Source organism: Pelophylax lessonae, assembly GCF_965119305.1.
Source record: "Pelophylax lessonae genome assembly, chromosome: 3".
In the NCBI taxonomy this organism is placed as follows: Eukaryota; Metazoa; Chordata; class Amphibia; order Anura; family Ranidae; genus Pelophylax; species Pelophylax lessonae.
The window spans coordinates 51975329-51995078 of NC_138770.1; the positions used below are offsets into that span (position 1 = coordinate 51975329).

General features: G+C 42.3%; 1 protein-coding gene across 2 annotated transcripts in view; it reads right to left on the minus strand.

Moving 5' to 3' along the window:
- Positions 1-19750, minus strand: part of MSRA (methionine sulfoxide reductase A) — a 581463-nt gene that overhangs the window by 430150 nt on the left and 131563 nt on the right. The window contains exon 1 of one of the 2 annotated variants that reach the window (XM_082249519.1): positions 5082-5213. The exons of the other annotated variant lie outside the window; for it this stretch is intronic. The gene's annotated coding sequence lies outside the window, so the exon portion shown is untranslated. Of the gene's footprint in view, positions 1-5081; positions 5214-19750 lie in introns of those variants that run through there. 2 annotated transcript variants of the gene reach the window in all.

Here is a 19750-nt window from a genome sequence, read left to right on the forward strand (position 1 = left end):
GGGGTAATCTGAGGTGTGATGGTGCAAGAACTGGCTCTGATCTGTGGTGTTAAGGTGCAGGAATTGGGACTGATCTGAGGTGTGATGGTGCAGGAACAAGGGTGATATGACGTGTAAAGGTACAGGAATTGGGGTGAGAGGAGGTGTGAAGGTGCAGGAATAAGGGTGGTATGACGTGTGCAGGTACAAAAATCGGGCTAATCTAAGGTATGAAGGTGTAGAAAGGTGTAGAAATTAAGGTAATCTGGGGTGTGAAGGTGCAGGAACTGGGGCCGATCTGATTTCTGAAGGTGCAGTAATTGGAGTTGATCTGAGGTGTGAAGGTGCAGGAATTGGGGTGATCTGAGGTGTGAAGGTGCAGGAATTGGGACTGATCTGAGGTGTGATGCTGCAGGAACTGGGACTGAACTTAGGTCTGATGGTGCAGAAATTAGGACTGATCTAAGGTGTGAAGATACAGGAATTGGGTCTGATCTGATTTGTGAAGGTGCAGAAATTGCAGTGATCTGAGGTGTGAAGGTGTAGGAATTGTGGTGATATGAGGTGTGATAGTATAGACATTTGAGTGATTTGAGGTGTGAAGGTATGGGATTTGGGTTTCATCTGAGGCGTGAGGGTGCAGAAACTGGGGTGATCTGAGGTTTGAAGGTATAGGAATCAGAGTGATTTGAGGTGTAAAGGTACAAGAAATGGACTAATCTCAGGTGTGAAGGTTCAGGAACTGGGAATGATCTGAGGTCTGATGGTGCAGAAATTAGGACTGAGCAAAGGTGTGAAGGTGCAGGAATCGGGGCTGATCTGAGATGTGAAGGTGCAGGAATTGGGCTGATCTGAGATGTGAAGGTGCAGGAATTGGGGTGATCTGAGGTGTGAAGGTGCAGGAATTGGGGTAATCTGAGGTGTGAAAGTACAGGAATTAGGTGATTTGAGGTCTGAAGGTGGAGAAATTGGGGCCCTTCTGAGGTGTGATACTGCAGGAACTGGGACTGAACTGAGGTCTGATGGTGCAGAAATTAAGACTGATCTAAGGTGTGAAGATGTAGGAATTGGGGCTGATCTGAGGTCTGAAGTTGCAGGAATTGGGGTGATCTGAGGTGTGAAGGTGCATGAATTGGGGTGATCTGAAGTGTGAAAGTACTGGAATTGGGAGATCGGAGGTCTGATGCTGCAGGAACTGGGGGCGATCTGAGGTCTAAAGTGCTCTACTGTTCACTAGCATGGTGGTTGTCCAATAACTGTAAAGTCACACCTAATGTGGAAAAGGTGGCTGACCTTTGGTCAAGACTCATTTATTGTCATCTCTAATATAATTTCTCTCTCTTCCTATCCCAGAAATGGTGGTCAATGAGCCGGGAAGTGCGAGGAAATGTCTCCAATGTGGACACAGTAGAGCAGTATGACACATAGGCTTTTATTGCCATCTCAGGCCCCTGTTGGTGACACTCAGGAACAAAGTGGTGACACTCACAAACAGTAAGTGAGGAAAATATATTCCTGAGGATGGTAATAAAAACCTGTCGACCTTTCCAAAATGTAAAAATGGTCCAGATATTTTTTAGGTCAATATACCAGGTATATTTAGAGGGTACAGAAAAAGCCTTCTACAATCTTTGTACCAAGAACAAATCTCAAAACATACTTCTAACACCCCAAAATATATAAAAAGGTGTGCCTTAGTCCTAGAGCTGGACAAAAGTCAAGGACACTTGAGGTCACACACATACACAATCCAGTCTATGAACAGTAAAGTGAAGATATTACAGAAGTATTAACACCTAGTCAATACACAACATTAAAATGCAAAGGGCAACAAAGTTCAGTAATAAGATATTGGTTTTTACCAGTTTATAGAAGACAGTCCAACACGTGTTTGGTTAGTATGATTAATGGCAATACTTTTTTAACTTGTGTAGTTTCTGCCAGCTTACCACCTACAGTGTTCTTCCTTATATTTAAAATAGAAAAATAAAATAAAATAAAACTTAAATGTCCAAATTCACGACTATCCCTTGAAAGATGCCTCATTTTACTCCCACCAAAATACATGACATAAAGGAAAAGTCACCTCCACACCAATGGCGCCATTCCCAAAAGTCACGAACAACAAACAACATCACTTCCTAATTAGAAAAGGCCCAAATGCCTTTTCTAATTAGGAAGAAATCATCAAAAAAAACCGCAATGCATTAGAAAAAACAAAAAAAAAGGCAACATTGTAACTTTTGACCAAGAGTAAGTCCCGGTTCACACTACCGCGGCTTGTCAGGCGACTTGTCAGCTTGACAAGTCGCGGTCCATGCAGTGCTACGGGAACCGTTCTAATAGGAGCGACTCAAGTCGCTCCGACTTAGAAAATAGTTCCTGTACTACTTTGGGGCGACATCGGAGCGACTTGCATTAACTTCCATTATGTGAAGTCCGTGCAAGTCGCGCCGAAGTCGCGGTGCACGCGACTTCACGGGTCGCCCCCGAAGTCGGATCGCCATAGTGTGAACCGACACTAAATGACCAAATTAACAACTAGCCCTTGAAAAATGCCTCATTTTACCCTCACCAAACTACATGACATAAAAGTCACCTCCTCACAAATGGCGTCGTTCCCAAAAGTCACCAACAACAAACAACATCACTTCCTAATTAGAAAAGGCCCAAAGGTCCTTTCTATGCATCAGAAAAAAAGAAAAAAAAAAGGTAACATTGTAATTTTTGACCAAGGGTAAATGTCCAAATTCACGACTATCCCTTGAAAGATGCCTCATTTTACTCCCACCAAAATACATGACATAAAGGAAAAGTCACCTCCACACCAATTGCGCCATTCCCAAAAGTCACCAACAACAAACAACATCACTTCCTAATTAGAAAAGGCCCAAATGCCTTTTCTAATTAGGAAGAAATCATCAAAAAAAAAAAGGCAATGCATCAGAAAAAAACAAAAAAAAAGGAAACATTGTAACTTTTGACCAAGAGTAAGTCGCGGTTCACACTACCGTGACTTGTCAGGCGACTTGTCAGCCTGACAAGTCACGGTCCATGCAGTGCTACGGGAACCGTTCTAACTCAAGTCGCTCCGACTTAGAAAATAGTTCCTGTACTACTTCGGGGCGACATCGGAATGACTTGCATTGACTTCCATTATGTGAAGTCCGTACAAGTCGCGCCGAAGTCGCGGTGAACGCGACTTCACAGGTCGCCCCCGAAGTCGGATCGACATAGTGTGAACCGACACTAAATGTCCAAATTAACTAGTCCTTGAAAAATGCCTCATTTTACCCTCACCAAACTACATGACATAAAAGTCCCCTCCACACCAATGGCGCCATTCCCAAGTCAACAACAAACAACATCACTTCCTAATTAGAAAAGGCCCAAAGGTCCTTTCTATGCATCAGAAAAAACAAAACAAAAAAAAAGGCAACATTGTAATTTTTGAACAAGAGTAAATGTCCAAATTCACGACTATCCCTTGAAAGATGCCTCATTTTACCCTCACCAAACTACATAACATAAAAGTCCCCTCCACACCAATGGCGCCATTCCCAAATCACCAACAACAAACATCACTTCCTAATTAGAAAAAGCCCAAAGGTCCATTCTATGCATCAGAAAAAACAAAACAAAAAAAAAGGCAACATTGTAATTTTTGAACAAGGGTAAATGTCCAAATTCACAACTATCCCTTGAAAGATGCCTCATTTTACCCTCACCAAACTACATGACATAAAAGTCACCTCCTCACAAATGGCGTCGTTCCCAAAAGTCACCAACAACAAACAACATCACTTCCTAATTAGAAAAAACCCAAAGGCCCAAAGGTCCATTCTATGCATCAGAAAAAACCCCCCAAAAAAAGGCAACATTGTAATTTTTGAACAAGAGTAAATGTCCAAATTTACAACTATCCCTTGAACGATGCCTCATATTACCCTCACCAAACTACATGACATAAAAGTCACCTCCACACCAATGGGCGCCATTCCCAAAAGTCACCAACAACAAACAACATCACTTCCTAATTTGAAAAAGCCCAAAGGCCCATTCTATGCATCAGGAAAAACAAAAGAAAAGGCAACATTGTAATTTTTGAACAAGAGTAATGTCCAAATTCACGACTATCCCTTGAAAAAATGCCTAATTTTACTCTCACCAAACTACATGACATAAAAGTCCCCTCCACACCAATGGCGCCATTCCCAAGTCACCAACAAACAACATCACTTCCTAATTAGAAAAGGCCCAAAGGTCCATTCTATGCATCAGGAAAAAACAAAAAAAAAGGCAACATTGTAATTTTTGAACACGAGTAAATGTCCAAATTCACGACTATCCCTTGAAAAAATGCCTAATTTTACTCTCACCAAACTGCATGACATAGAAACATAAAATGTGTCGGCAGATAAGAACCATTTGGCCCATCTAGTCTGCCCAATATATCTGAATCCTATGAATAGTCCCTGGCCCTATCTTATATGAAGGATAGCCTTATGCCTATCCCAAACATAATGCCTATCCCAGACATAAAGGAAAAGTCACCTCCACACCAATGGGCGCCATTCCCAAAAGTCACCAACAACAAACAACATCACTTCCTAATTAGAGAAGGCCCAAAGGTCCTTTCTATGCATCAGGGAAAAAAAACAAACAGAAAAAAGGCAACATTGTAATTTTTGAACAAGAGTAATGTCCAAATTCACGACTATCCCTTGAAAAATGCCTAATTTTACTCTCACCAAACTACATGACATAAAAGTCCCCTCCACACCAATGGCGCCATTCCCAAAAGTCACCAACAAAAAACAACATCACTTCCTAATTAGAAAAGGCCCAAAGGTCCATTCTATGCATCAGGAAAAACAAAAAAAAAGGCAACATTGTCAATTTTGAACAAGAAACCAAAGCATTGAAATGAGTCAAACAAAATAAAAACACACAAAAAAAAAATAAACCTAGAGCACATATTCAGCACTTTCTAATGAGACCAGTGCAAAATAATTCAACATGTACAGGAAGAACAAAAAAAACATTAAAATAATAATAATAAAAAAATAAATTAAAAAAAAACACAAAGTGCCAATGCTCACTGTTCACGATTGCCCTTCAGGTGCTGTAAGAATGTCTTTCATTCTCCCAGTCTGCTGCCTTTGCTCTTGTCACTTATTGCAGGATGGAAAGCAATAATACAGACAGCAGCTCCAAGAGGAAACTGTTGCTTCCAGAGTTTAAAAAAAAAAAAGAGAGATAACTTTACTTTCCAGGCACATTTTTTGAGGATCAAACTCAACTGAGACACTTCATTAGAACGAGTTTACCGTAAAAAGAAAAGAAAAGAAATTACAGAAGGCCTTTGCGATCCGCGAGCGTCCCTCAAGCCAGATCAAACATTCTTTTTTTTTTGTTAAATAAAAAAAAAAAAAAATCTCTTCTTTTAAAATAAAAGTATGTCCAGCGACGACGGATTTTTTTTTTTTTTTAAATAAAGCTGTTCAGAGTAAAAAAAAAAAAAAAAACTGTCCTTCCAGACAAAATGCTGCTTGCAAGCATTACTTACAAACTATTTTTTTTTTACGAACTATGGTGAATAGGGAATATTATGTATCGATTTATAAAAAGCCCGGAAGGTATAAGAATGGGCAACAATAAAAGCTTCTAAGTTTGCGAAACAACAACAAAAAAAGTTCCGATTTTTTTTTTTTTCTTTTTTATCCCAGAACGATTTTGTTTCCTGAAGCTCAAGCCGAGAAGGCAGACAAAAGAAACTGATTTGACTGAGCACTGCCAAGTCTTGCCTTTTTCCCCCCTCTTCTCTGAACACTCTCCTTCTCCTCTCCCAGCATGGCAATCTTCCCAAATCCCAAGCAGGCTTGGCGAGGCTCCAGGATGTGCCAGGCTGCTTCAAGTCCTTGTCTCCAAAAAAGATGCCCTTTGCGGATCAGTTCATATATTAAAAGAAAGGAGAAAAAAAAAAAAAAAAAAGAAGCGAAAAAAAAAAAAAAACACAAACACAAAGGATAAAAAAGAAACAAGTTAACAAAAAAAAAAAAAAAATGAAGGACGAATGAAAAATGAGAATCAGTTAACCAAATCTGGTATTGACAAACCTCTCGTCAGCCAAAATAACACCTGATTCTCGTCGAGGGGGGCGCGGATGTGTCGCGGAGGCCAAATATATATGTATTTTTTTCAATAAGCCAGGATGTCGTGTTTGGAGCCATTTGTTATTCAGTGATAAGAAATCTGTTCTGTGTCTGCAAATGTCCGCATGCGACACAACCTGCTGTAAGCCAAAAAATCTTTTGGGGGAGGAGGAGGAGAGACAGAGAGGGGTGTGCGTGAGTGTGTTTAACTTTAACAAATGCCATATACTTCGAAAAAATCTTTCATGGATGAGCTGCTGAGAATCATGGGGGGCGTTTTAATATTTGGAGGGGGTCTTTGAGTTTTAATTAGCGAGGAGTACCGGGTTGCTGTTTTCGTACAGATGTCTGGCGGGGTTTTTTTTTTGCCATACGAAGACAATACAGGAGCACAACTGGAACGTTCATTATCAGTACCCCTATGCCGGGCGAAGGATTATGGTGTTCTGGACAAACAGATTAAAGCGGAGTTCCGGGCACAGAAAACATTTTTCAGTGAACATACCCCCGGGACAGTCAGGGCTAGTACATTCCACAATCGCTAGCCTCTGATCTGTCCCGGTTCGCACTTACCTGCAAGATGAAATACTCACTTATAAAATTTCTTCCACAGTGTTGCCATCTCTCTTGTGGGCAGCTGAAGCCGGCGCGGTCCTCTTCTGCGTCCTCTTCTCCCAGAATGCGCCTGCACCGGCCCCTCTCGTCACTTCCGGTGCGGGGCCGCATTCCTCCACAGCTTCTGGGCATGCCCAGAAGCTGTTTAGCAGGGGAATGCAGCGTCGCCCCGGAAGTGACGAGCGGGGCCGGTGCCGTCGCATTGATTCCTGGGAGCGATGACGTTCAGCTCCCAGGAATCATCGCGAGACAGGAAGTGACGGCGGAGCTGAGGGAGGAAGTACCCTGAGGTGAGTATTTTCGATCTTCAATTACAAGGTGAGTAAAAAAAAAAAAAAAAAAGAACCTAACTATCCAATTCCTTTTCAGGTGATGGAGAACTAGTGGACGGGCACAAAAAAAAAAGATCGATTTTGTGCCCGGAACTCCGCTTTAATTACCTAGACCGTAGAAATGGGCCAGAATACATTTCAGAGCTGGACAAACCTCTGGAGTTCACATTGTCAAGCCTTAAAAAGTACAACAACCAAAAAACCTTTGGAGCTTTTTCTATTTTTCTTAGTGGAAGCGTAGTTCCTGGTTCCTTAAAAACCTCTACGGACTATGGCTCATCATCTCAACTTCAATTATGGTGCCATCTCAAGTTGGCATCCATAGGTTCCTGCTCGTACTTTCAGCTTTTTGCCAAACCTAAGAAAATAGAGGGGTGCTCTGATGAGGAAATTGCAATCATTCCAAGTGGTGGCTGACTCTGGCCCACCCTTTCTGCATTTCATGCTTTACAATTGGCCCATCACTATGATGGGCAGATTCACTAACTAATAGCCAAGTAAAGGAGGGGGCAGGCCAGGACAGGCAGCTAAACAACTTTTTGGAGTTTTTTCTTTTATCCTTAGTGGAAGCATAGTTCCTGGTTCCTTAAAAACCTCTACGGACTATGGCTCATCATCTCAACTTCAATTATGGTGCCATCTCAAGTTGGCACCCATAGGTTCCTGCTCACACTTTCAGCTTTTTGCAGGACCTACTGTAAGAAAATAGTGGGGTGCTTTGATGAGGAAATTGCAATCATTCCAAGTGGTTGCTGGCTCTGGCCCACCCTTTCTGCCTTTCATGCTTTACAATTGGTCCATCACTATGATGGGCAGATTCACTAACTAATAGCCAAGTAAAGGAGGGGGCAGGCCAGGACAGGCAGCTAAACAACTTTTTGGAGCTTTTTCTATTTTTCTTAGTGGAAGTGTAGTTCCTGGTTCCTTAAAAATCTCTAAGGACTACGGCTCATCATCTCAACTTTGATTATGGTGCCATCTCAAGTTGGCACCCATAGGTTCCTGCTTGCACTTTCAGCTTTTTGCAGGACCTACTGTAAGAAAATAGAGGGGTGCTTTGATGAGGAAATTGCAATCATTCCAAGTGGTTGCTGGCTCTGGCCCACCCTTTCCGCATTTCATGCTTTACAATTGGCCCATTGCTATGATGGGCAGATTCACTAACTAATAGCCAAATAAAGGAGGGGGCGGGCCAGGACAGGCAGCTAAACAACTTTTTGGAGCTTTTTCTTTTATCCTTAGTGGAAGCATAGTTCCTGGTTACTTAAAAATCTCTGCGGACTATGGCTCATCATCTCAACTTCGATTACGGTGCCATCTCAAGTTGGCATCCATAGGTTCCTGTTTGCACTTTCAGCTTTTTGCAGGACCTACTGTAAGAAAATAGAGGGGTGCTTTGATGAGGAAATGGCAATCATTCCAAGTGGTTGCTGGCTCTGGCCCACCCCTTCCGCATTTCATGCTTTACAATTGGTCCATCACTATGATGAGCAGAGTCACTAACCAATAGCCAAGTACAGGAGGGGGCGGGCCAGGACAGGCAGCTAAACAACTTTTTGGAGCTTTTCTATTGTACTTAGTGGAAGCATAGTTCCTGGTTTCTTAAAAATCTCTACTGGTTATATCTGCTCATCTCAACTTTTCTTATGGTGCCATCTCAAGTTGGCACCCATAGGTTCCTGAAACAGTCCACTAGGTTGAAGTGAAAAGATCCAAAAGTAAAGTCCATTTTTCAAAAACGTGCCTATGGAGGAAATACTGGAGACCAAATAAAAAGCCAGAAGTGTTCAGGTGTCAGTGGTCACCAATGTGACAAGACCCACAACCAATATTGAGCTATATGCACCCACCAGAAATAGTGGACCCAGGTACTATACAGCAAATAAGTCGTACAGGCAGGAATAATCACCAAAGATGGTTCAAGAGTCTCCAATCAAGATGTATCGCCACACTTCTGGAAGGGTTGGATTTCCCCTTTGATGGGCTATGTCTCACGGTTTGAGCCAGCATGCAAAACAAGCCAAATGGTCGCACATACTGTAAAACCGCTTAAAACATATTTATTTTTAAAAAAAGTAAAAAACGCTTACAAGAATCTGCAGGTAACCTGCGTATATGACATGTAATGATTACAGGCAGGACAGAGTATGCTGACGCGTTTCGTCATACATGACATCCTCATAGCCCAAGAGTAATCTGTCCTGCCTTTAATCATCCCATGTCCTATACGCTGGTTACCTGCAGATTCTTGTAAGTGTTCTATACTTTTTTAATAAATATGTTTTAAGCGGTTTTACAAAATGTGCGACCATTTGGCTTGTTTTGCATACTGGCTCAAACCTTGAGACAAAGCCCATCAAAGGAGAAATCCAACCCTTCCCAAAGTGTGGCGATACATCCTGATTGAAGACTGCTGAACCATCGGGGTCCTTATATCTTTGGTGATTATTCCTGCCTGTATGACCCATTACCTGGGTCCACTATTTCTGGTAAGCGCATATACCTCCAATATCGGTGGTGGGTCTTGTCACATTGGTGACCACTGACGCCTGAACACTTCTGGCTTCTTATTTGGTTTCCAGTATTTCCTCCTTAAGCACATTTTGGAAATATGGATTTACTTTTGGATCTTTTCACCTCAACATTGTGAACTGTTTCATGAACTTATTATTTTTTCACCAGAATATACATATGTTTAATATTTATATACAGATTCTTAGGGCTGCACCCATTATTATATCCTATTTGTACACTATTTTTCTTGTCGATTGTAGTGCTAGCAGCTATTGCTGATTATGATCGGTTAGCGTGGTGTTATGTTTTTGTTTATATCCATAGGTTCCTGCTTGCACTTTCAAGTTGGCATCCATAGGTTCTCCTGCTTGCACTTTCAGCTTTTTGCAAGAACCAAGAAAATAGTAGGGTGCTCTGATGAGGAAATGGCAGTCGGTCCATATTGTTGCTGGCTCTGGCCCACCCTTTCTGCATTCCATGCTTTATGATTGGCCCATCACTATGATAGGCAGCCTCACTAACAAATAGCTAAGCATAGGAGAGAGTGGGCTAGGACAGGCAGCTAAACAACTTTTTTGGAGATTTTCCTTTTATCCTCAGTGGAAACATGGTTCCTGGTTCCTTAAAAATCGCTACTGGCTATGGCTCATCATCTAAACTTCTCTTATGGTGCTATCTCAAGTTGGCAGTCATAGGTTGCTGCTCACACTTTCAGCTTTTTGCAAGAACCAAGAAAATAGTAGGGTGCTCTGATGAGGAAATGGCAGTCGGTCCATGTTGTTGCTGGCTCTGGCCCACCCTTTCTGCATTCCATGCTTTATGATTGGCCCATCACTATGATAGGCAGCCTCACTAACCAATAGCCAAGTACAGGACGGGGCGGGCCAAGACAGGCAGCTAAACAACTTTTTGGAGCTTTTTCTATCATTCTTAGTGGAAGCGTAATTCCTGGATTCTTAAAAATATCTACTGGCTATGGTTCATCATCTCAACTTCTCTAATGGTGCCATCTCAAGTTGGCACCCATAGGTTGCTGTTTGCACTTTCAGCTTTTTGCAAGACCCAAGAAAATAGTGGAGTGCTCTGATGAGGAAATGGCAAACAGTCCATGTGGTAGCTGGCTCTGGCCCACCCTTTCTGCATTCCACTCTTTACGATTGGCCCATTACTATGATGGGCAGCCTCATTAACCAATAGCCAAGCACAGGAGACCATGGCTTCCATATCATAGCGCTTTTTTGATGTCCCCTGGAGGTGCCAACTACATCTACCCAGGATTCAATTTTATATCATGTATATGCCATATGCTAATTCTGATCCTTGGAACATGGTATGTAGCTAGAGAGATGATGCCATGTCTAATTTGGATACCTGTTCCAAATCAATGACTCAAATAAGGATTTCAGTGACAGCTTTGGTACATTATTATTATTATTATTATTATAATACGGGATTTATACATTTACCTTTCCAAACAGCAAATCCCTACATGTCTATCAGAGATGAATTGGAATCCTTACTGCAAATCCATAGAATCCAGTACACTCCCTACAGCCATAAAACTAGACAATGGCTGGTGCAATGGTTGGTATGGTAAGGTGGTATACTGAAGTGCAAAACAGCAAACCATCAAAGTACGAAACAGGATATTTGTCACAAAGTGCAACATTTTGGGTCCTCTGAGGACCCCTTATTTAGTAATTTTTTACATAGTTGGTATGGTATAGTACTATACTAATGGTTGATGCCAATAAACACGTCTAAACAGCAATCCATGACTAAATGGTGTCGGCGGGCACAATGTTAGTTTGCGTGGGGACAGTGGCATTATTATTGATGTGATATTAAACATGTCATTCACAGTATCTCACAAAAGCGCGTACACCTCTCACATTTTTGTAAATATTTTATTATAACTTTTCATGTGACAACACTGAAGAAATGACACTTTGCTACAATGTAAAGTAGTGAGTGTACAGCTTGTATAACAGTGTAAATTTACTGTCCCCTCAAAATAACTCAACACACAGACATTAATGTCTAAACTGCTGGCAACAAAAGTGAGTACACCCCTAAGTGAACATGTCCACATTGGGCCCAATTAGCCATTTTCCCTCCCCAGTGTCATGTGACTCGTTAGTGTTACAAGGTCTCAGGTGTCAATGCAATTTGGTTTTATCGCACTCACTCTCTCATACTGGTCACTGAAGTTCAACATGGCACCTCATGGCAAAGAACTCTCTGAGGATCTGAAAAAAAATAATTGTGGCTCTACATAAAGATGGCCTAGGCCAGTGATGGCGAACCTTGGCACCCCAGATGTTTTGAAACTACATTTCCCATGATGCTCATGCACTCTGCAGTGTAGTTGAGCATCATGGGAAATGTAGTTCCAAAACATCTGGGGTGCCAAGGTTCGCCATCACTGGCCTAGGCTATAAGAAGTTTGCCATAACCCCGAAACTGAGCTGCAGCACGGTGGCCAAGACCATACAAAGGTTTAACAGGACAGGTTCCACTCAGAACAGGCCTCATGAAAGAAAGCCCACAAAGCCCACAGTTTGCTAAAGACAAGCAGACTAAGGACATGGATTACTGAAACCATGTCCTGTGGTCTGATGAGACCAAGATAAACGTATTTAGTTCAGATGGTGTGAAGCGTGTGTGGCGGCAACCATGTGAGGAGTACAAAGACCCTTACTCAGGCATTATTGACATAGTTGGTATAGTATGGTGCTATACTAATGGTTGATGCCATTAAACAAGTCTAAACAGCAAACCATCAAAGTACTAAATGGGATCTTTTTCACAAGGTGCAAAATTTTGGGTTCTTTGAGGACCCCTTACTCAGGCATTATTGACATAGTTGGTATAGTATGGTGCTATACTTATGGTTGATGCCATTAAACAAGTCTAAAGAGCAAACAATCAAAGTACAAAATGGGATCTTTTTCACAAAGTGCAACATTTTGGGGTTCTTTGAGGACCCCTTACTCAGGCATTACTGACCTAGATGGTATGGTATGGTACTATACTAACGTTTGGTGCCATCAAACAAGTACAAACTGAAAATGATCAAAGTACATAATCAAACATTTGTCACAAAGTGCAACACTTTTTGGCTACTGAGGACCCTTTCCTCAGGCAGCAGTGACTTGGAAATCCAAACTGTACCATCTAGCTCCTGCAGTTATCAATGTATTGACTTCCCTACATGGACACAAATGCAGATGTTGCAAAGAGAGCCAAACTTTGGGATATATAGGTATAGGCTTTTCTATAGAATCCTTGGCCAATGTCTCTGTAAAAGGGTAAGAAGCCCAATAGCTCAAGAGATATTTAGTGCATGATGCTTACCTTTACATTTAAAGAAAAAAAAAAATGGTAATGAGTAAACGTACAGTGGATGCCATTGCTGAACTCTCCATTGAAAATGTTTGTTCATTGGCTATTTTTTGTCTCAGACCTGGAACATGTACAGAGAAAACAAATTCTGACATTCATTTGCAGCACGCATGTGCTCAGTGGCACAGAACATATTGAAGCTTGACATGGTCAGGTGACTAGTAATGGCAGTCCCCATACTTTTCTCATAACAGAGTCACTTTAAGGATGTGTCACAAATTTCACAAATACTGAACTAATGATGTCTCTACAATGAATGAATCCTTTTTTTTTTGTTCTGCATGCCTCAACCCTTTGAGGTGTTCCTTAGGATACGCACCCAACATTATACACAATGCTACCTTGGTAGAAGCAGTGTCCCAGGCCTTTTTTTCCTATAGGGTAGCAGAGCATTAAAAAAGGGAAAGCAGAAGTGGGTCGAATGACAACGAGCATTGTAAAGTGTACCTATAGCTATAAAGTATTTTTTTGAGTTTGAATATTGGGCATATATACAATACCGTGCACAATTTTTTGGGCAGCTGTGAAGAAATGCCGTAAAGAAAGAATGCTTTCAATAATATATATTTTAATGATTTATTTTTATCAATTTACAAAATGCAAAGTAAGCAAACAGAAGAAAAACCTAAATCAAATCAATATTTTGCTGTGACTGACCACCCTATGGCTTTAAACCGGCATCAATTCTTACACTTGCACACTTTATACACTTGCACAAAGTCAGGGATTTTGTACAATTATGCCTCGTACACACGTGCAGATTGTCGGCCAAAAAGATTCGGCCGACGACCGATCGGCCGATTTTCGGCTTGTTAGTATGATGCTTCCGACAGCCGACAGCGCACTTTCGGCCGAACAGAATCTGTCATGCAAGCATTAAAATTTTTGTATGCCGACACCAGAACGGCCGATTGTTCGCCAGTCAGTACAGAATTCGGCCGACAGACAACAGATTTGCAAGACTGGGCATGCTCAGAAAAGAAAAAAGACAAGGAAAGTTAACCATCACATGACATCACTTCTGCAGTCGGCTGTTGTTGGCCGACAAAATTCGTGTGCAATCTTTTGCAGTTTTCAACAGACACGACAGCCCTGGACAAAAGACGGCCGATCGTTCGACTGACGATCGGTACGTGTGTACGGGGCATAAGAGTCAGGGGTATGATTAACCAATTATACCAGGCAGATGCTAATGATCATCAGTTTCATATGTAGGTTAAAACACAGTCATTAACGGAAACAGCTGTATAGGAGGCTTAAAACTGGGTGAGGAACAGCCAAACTCTGCTACTGAGGTGACGAAGCACAGTATCATGTCATAGGTCATACACCATGCCAAAGACTGAGCACAGCAACAAGACACAAGGTAGTTATGCTGCATTAGTAAGGTCTACCCCAGGCAAATATTTCAAAGCAGACTGAGGATTAAAGATGAGCTCTTCAAGCTCTTTTTAAGAAGCACAAAACAAAGTTGAGGACTGTAAACGCAGTGGTCGGCCAAGGAAACCTAATGCAATAGATGAAACATCATGCTTACTTCCCTTCGAAATCGGAAGATATCCAGCAGTGCCATCGGCACAGAACTGGCGGAAACCAGTGGGACCCAGGTACACCCATCTACAGTCTGGAGAATTCTGGCCAGAAATGGTCTTCATGGAAGAACTGAAGCCAAAAAGTCATACCTGAGACATGAAAAAAAGGCTAAGTGACTCAACTATGCATTAGAACATAGGAACCTGGGGGGCAGAAAAATGGCAGCAGGTGCTCTGGACTGATGAGTCAAAATATGAAATATTTGGTTGTAGCAAGAGGAAGTTTGTTGGGGGAAGGGATGGAAAGCGGTACAATAATGAATGTCTGCAGACAACAGTGAACCTTGGTGGAGGTTCCTTGCAAGTTTGGGGCTGCATTTCTACACATGGAGTTGGAAATTTATTCAGAATCAATGGTGCCCTCAATGCTGAGAAATACAGGCAGATACTTATCCATCATGCCATACTATCAAGGAGGTGTGTGAGTGGACCCAAATTTCTTCTGCAGCAGGACAACCACCCCAAACATATAGTCCATCCCATTAGGAACCATCTTCAGTGTAAAGAAGAACAAGGAGTCCTTGACCTGAAGGTTTGGCCCCCACAGAGCCCTGATCTCATCATCATGGAGTCTGTCTGGGATGACATGAAGAGACAAAAGGAATTTGAGGCAGCCGACATCCACAGAAGATCTGTGGTAGTTCTCCAAAACGTTTGGAACAACCTACCCGCCGAGTTCCTTCAAAACAATGCGTACAAGTCTACCTAGAAGAATTAATGCTGGCTTGAACACAAAGGGTGGTCACACCAAATAATGATTTGATTTAGATTGCGCTTCAGTTCATTTAGGCTGGGTTCACACTGAATTCGGAATGACTCGCAGCAGTCGGATCGGTGTGTCCACATGCACCCTTTCAGATCTGAATTAGGTTCGAATTTTTGACTGAATTCGGACCTGAAATGGAGCAGAAGATGCACAGGACTTTTCTGCAAGCCATTCTGCAGCTGACATGGAGCTGTGTGAACCGGTCCATTGAGAGCCAGGAAAAGTCTTCTGTCATGCGAATTGAATGCGGAATTGAATGCGGAGAATTCCGCATCCAATTCGCAATAGTGAGAACCTGGGCCCTACTTTCCATTTTGTTCATTAATAAAATAAAACTTAACACTTCCATTTCTGACAGCATTCTTTATTTACAGCATTTTTCTCATACCTACCTAAAACTTTTGCACTTTTGAAGCATACTGTAAAAACTACTTTTTAAAGAATATAAGAAAATAATAATTATAAAATATACAGAAAACATTCTCAAATCCACTCTACTACTAATGTACATATATATATATATATATATACACACACACACAGTAGCTCACAAAAGTGAGTACACCCCTCACAGTTTTGTAAATATGTTATTATATCTTTTCTTGTGACAACACTGAAGGAATGACACTTTGCTACAATGTAAAGTAGTGAGTGTACAGCTTGTATAACAGTGTAAATTTACTGTCCCCTCAAAATAACTCAACACACAGCCATTAATGTCTCAACTGCTGGCAACAAAAGTGAGTACACCCCTAAGTGAAAATGTTGAAATTGAGCCCAAAGTGCCAAAATTTTGTGTGGCCACCATTATTTTCCAGCACTGCCTTAACCCTCTTGGGCATGGAGTTCACCAGAGCTTCACAGGTTGCCACTGGAGTCTTCTTCCACTCCTCCATGATGACATCACGGAGCTGGTGGATTTTAGAGACCTTGCGCTCCTCCACCTTCCGTTTGAGGATGCCCCACAGATGCTCAATAGGGTTTAGGTCCGGAGACATGCTTAGCCAGTCCATCACCTTTTTTTAGCAAGGCAGTGGTCATCTTGGAAGTGTGTTTGGGGTCGTTATAGTTACATAGTTACATAGTAGGTGAGGTTGAATAAAGACAATAGTCCATCCAGTTCAACCTGTGTAGGTGTGTGTGACTGTAATCATCTAACATAGCCCTCAATCTCCTGATCCTTGAGATGTAAGTCTAAGAGTCTTTTGAAAGTCACCATACTACCCGCAGAAACCACCTCTTGTGGTAGACAATTCCACAATCTTGTAGCCCTAACAGTAAAGAACCCCCCACGTTGCCTGAGGTTAAAACGCTTCTCCTCTAATCGCATTGTATGTCCTCGAGTCCTCATGCAATTCCTTCGAATGAACAGCTTTTCTTCTAAGCTGAGATCCCCATTAAGATATTTATAAATTGCTATCATGTCCCCTCTCAGACGTCTTTTCTCCAGGGAAAATAAATCGAGCGATTGCAGCCGCTCTTCATAGGTAAGGTCCTCCAACCCCCTAATCAGTTTAGTTGCCCTTCTCTGGACTTTCTCCAGCTCCAACACATCCCTCCTGAGGACTGGCGACCAGAACTGGACAGAATACTCCAGATGCGGTCGGACCAGAGTTTTATAAAGTGGAAGGATTATAGTCTTATCTCTGGAATACATCCCTTTCTTTATGCATGCTAATATTCTGTTGGCTTTGGAAGCTGCCGCTTGGCATTGCATGCTGTTGCCTAATCTATCATCAACTAAGACTCCCAGATCCTTCTCCATTTTTGATTCCCCCAAGGGTTCCCCTCCTAACGTGTATTGTGTTTTTATGTTTTTGGTCCCCAAGTGCAAAACCTTACACTTCTCCACATTAAACCTCATTTGCCATGTCGTTGCCCACTCCGTAATTTTGTCCAGGTCATTCTGTAGGATATCTGCTTCATGCTGTGCAGTTATTGCCCTGGCCAATTTTGTGTCATCTGCAAAAACTGATAACGAACTACTGATCCCGTCCTCAATGCTGTTTATGAATAAATTGAACAAGGTTGGTCCCAGGACTGAGCCCTGGGGCACCCCGCTTACTACCTCAGACCAGTCTGAGTATGCGCTGTTTATTACTACCCTTTGGACACGGCCTTTTAGCCAATTCCATATCCAAGAGCAAACCCTGCTGTCGATACCTGCAGACCTTATTTTATAAATTAAGCGCTTGTGGGGAACTGTATCAAACGCCTTAGCGAAATCCAAGTACACCACATCCACTGGTCTCCCCCTATCTAGCTCACAGCTCACTTCCTCGTAGAATGCTAAGAGATTGGTTTGACAAGATCGCCCATTTGTAAACCCGTGCTGGTTACTACTGATGATGTTGTTATCTTTAGCATACTCTACGATATAGTCCCTTATCATCCCCTCCAAAAGTTTACATATTATTGATGTCAGACTGACAGGCCTATAATTTCCCGGGATATGTCTCTGGCCCTTTTTGAATATCGGAATCACGTTAGCCTTCCTCCAATCCCCTGGTACATCTCCTGTCCTAATACTGTCAGCAAAGATCAGGAACAGTGGTCTAGATATAACCATACTGAGTTCCTTGAGCACTCTCGGATGTACGCCATCCGGGCCTGGTGATTTGTTTGTGTTAAGTTTATCCAGTCTTTCCCTGATTTCCCCCTCTGTTAGCCATAGTGGCAAGTCCTGTGTATTACTACTAACCATACAGTCATGGTCAGTGTACCCTTCCTTTTCCTGCGTAAAGACTGACGAGAAAAAAGAATTCAGCACGGTTGCTTTTTCAGTGTCCTCTGTAACCATCCTCCCATCATCGCTAATTATGTGTGCAATATGCTCTGCCCTAGTTTTTTTGCTGTTGATATATTTAAAGAATTTCTTTGGGTTTTTTTTACTATCCTCCGCTATTTGTCTCTCAAAGTTGATTTTAGCCATCTTGATTTCGTGTTTACACTTCTTATTTTCCTCCTTGTATTGCTGGAAGGCCGATACAGTGCCCTCTGATTTATATTTCTTGAAGGCCAATTTTTTTCCCCTAATAAGTTTTTTAACGCTACGGTTTAGCCAGCCAGGTTTGGCTTTGTCTCTTCTAAATTTATTCCCCATAGGAATGCACTGCAAGATGCCTTTGCTTAATATTGTTCTAAAGCATTCCCATTTTTCCTCTGTGGTCAGTGATCCCAGGGTTTGGTCCCAGTTTACCCTTTCCATCAATGAGTACAATTTTGGAAAGTCTGCCCTTCTGAAGTTTAGGGTTCTTATGTTCCCCACTTGCCTTTTTATATTGTTATTTATACTAAATGTGATCATCCTGTGATCGCTAGAGCCCAGGTTGTCCTGGACTCCTACCTCCGAGATTATGTCTGGGTCATTAGTGATCAATAGATCCAGGATAGCATTCTCTCTAGTAGGGGAATCCACCAACTGCGACATGTAGTTATCCTGTAAGGTTTCCGTGAATAGCCGGGCCTTATGCGAGTGTGCAGTCCCCTCTTCCCAGTCAATGTCGGGATAATTGAAGTCCCCCAATATGATGACTGATCCTAGTTTTGCCGCTTTACCTATTAGTGCTAAAAATTCCAGCTCTACCTCCTCCCCTTGGTTAGGTGGCCTATAGCAAACCCCCACAACTACTTTTCCCTTATCTTCTTCCCTATCGAGTTCAACCCACACAGATTCTAAATCCATGCTCATCCCATCCGTAATGTCACTCCTTTCTAGCACCTTTATATTGTTCTTGACATAGAGACATACCCCTCCCCCTCTTTTACCAACCCTGTCCTTCCGGTACACCGAATACCCTTGGATATTGGCCAGCCAGTCATGTGAGGGGTCGAACCAAGTCTCCGTTATTCCCACAAGGTCTATGTCCTCCTCATGTACTAACATGTCCAACTCATCCATCTTATTAGCTAGGCTCCTGGCATTAGCATATACCCCTCTTAGTTTTACGGAAGTTAAACGTGATTGGCGGTTTTGTTTATTTCTGTTTGGTCTGCTGTTCTCCCGCACAGACCCGCCAATTGATGTTGTTGACCTACTGTCGCTATTGACCCTACAACTGCCTTCAGTCCTCTGCTCCCTCCTGACTGATTCTATTTCTGAGCCCTCCCCCCCGTCTCCTAGTTTAAAAGCCCCTCCAACTCGGTGGCCATCTTTCTCCCCAAAAGAGCTGTACCGTCCCCATTAAGGTGCAGCCCATCCTTACTAAAGAGCCGGTAGCCGACTGAGAAGTCAGCCCAGTTCTCCAGGAACCCAAACCCCTCCTTCCTACACCAATTCCTCAGCCACTTGTTAACTTCCCTAAGCTCCTTCTGCCTCTCCTGTGTGGCTCGAGGTACAGGCAGTATTTCAGAGAAAACCACCTTGGAGGTCCTTTTCCTCAATCTATTACC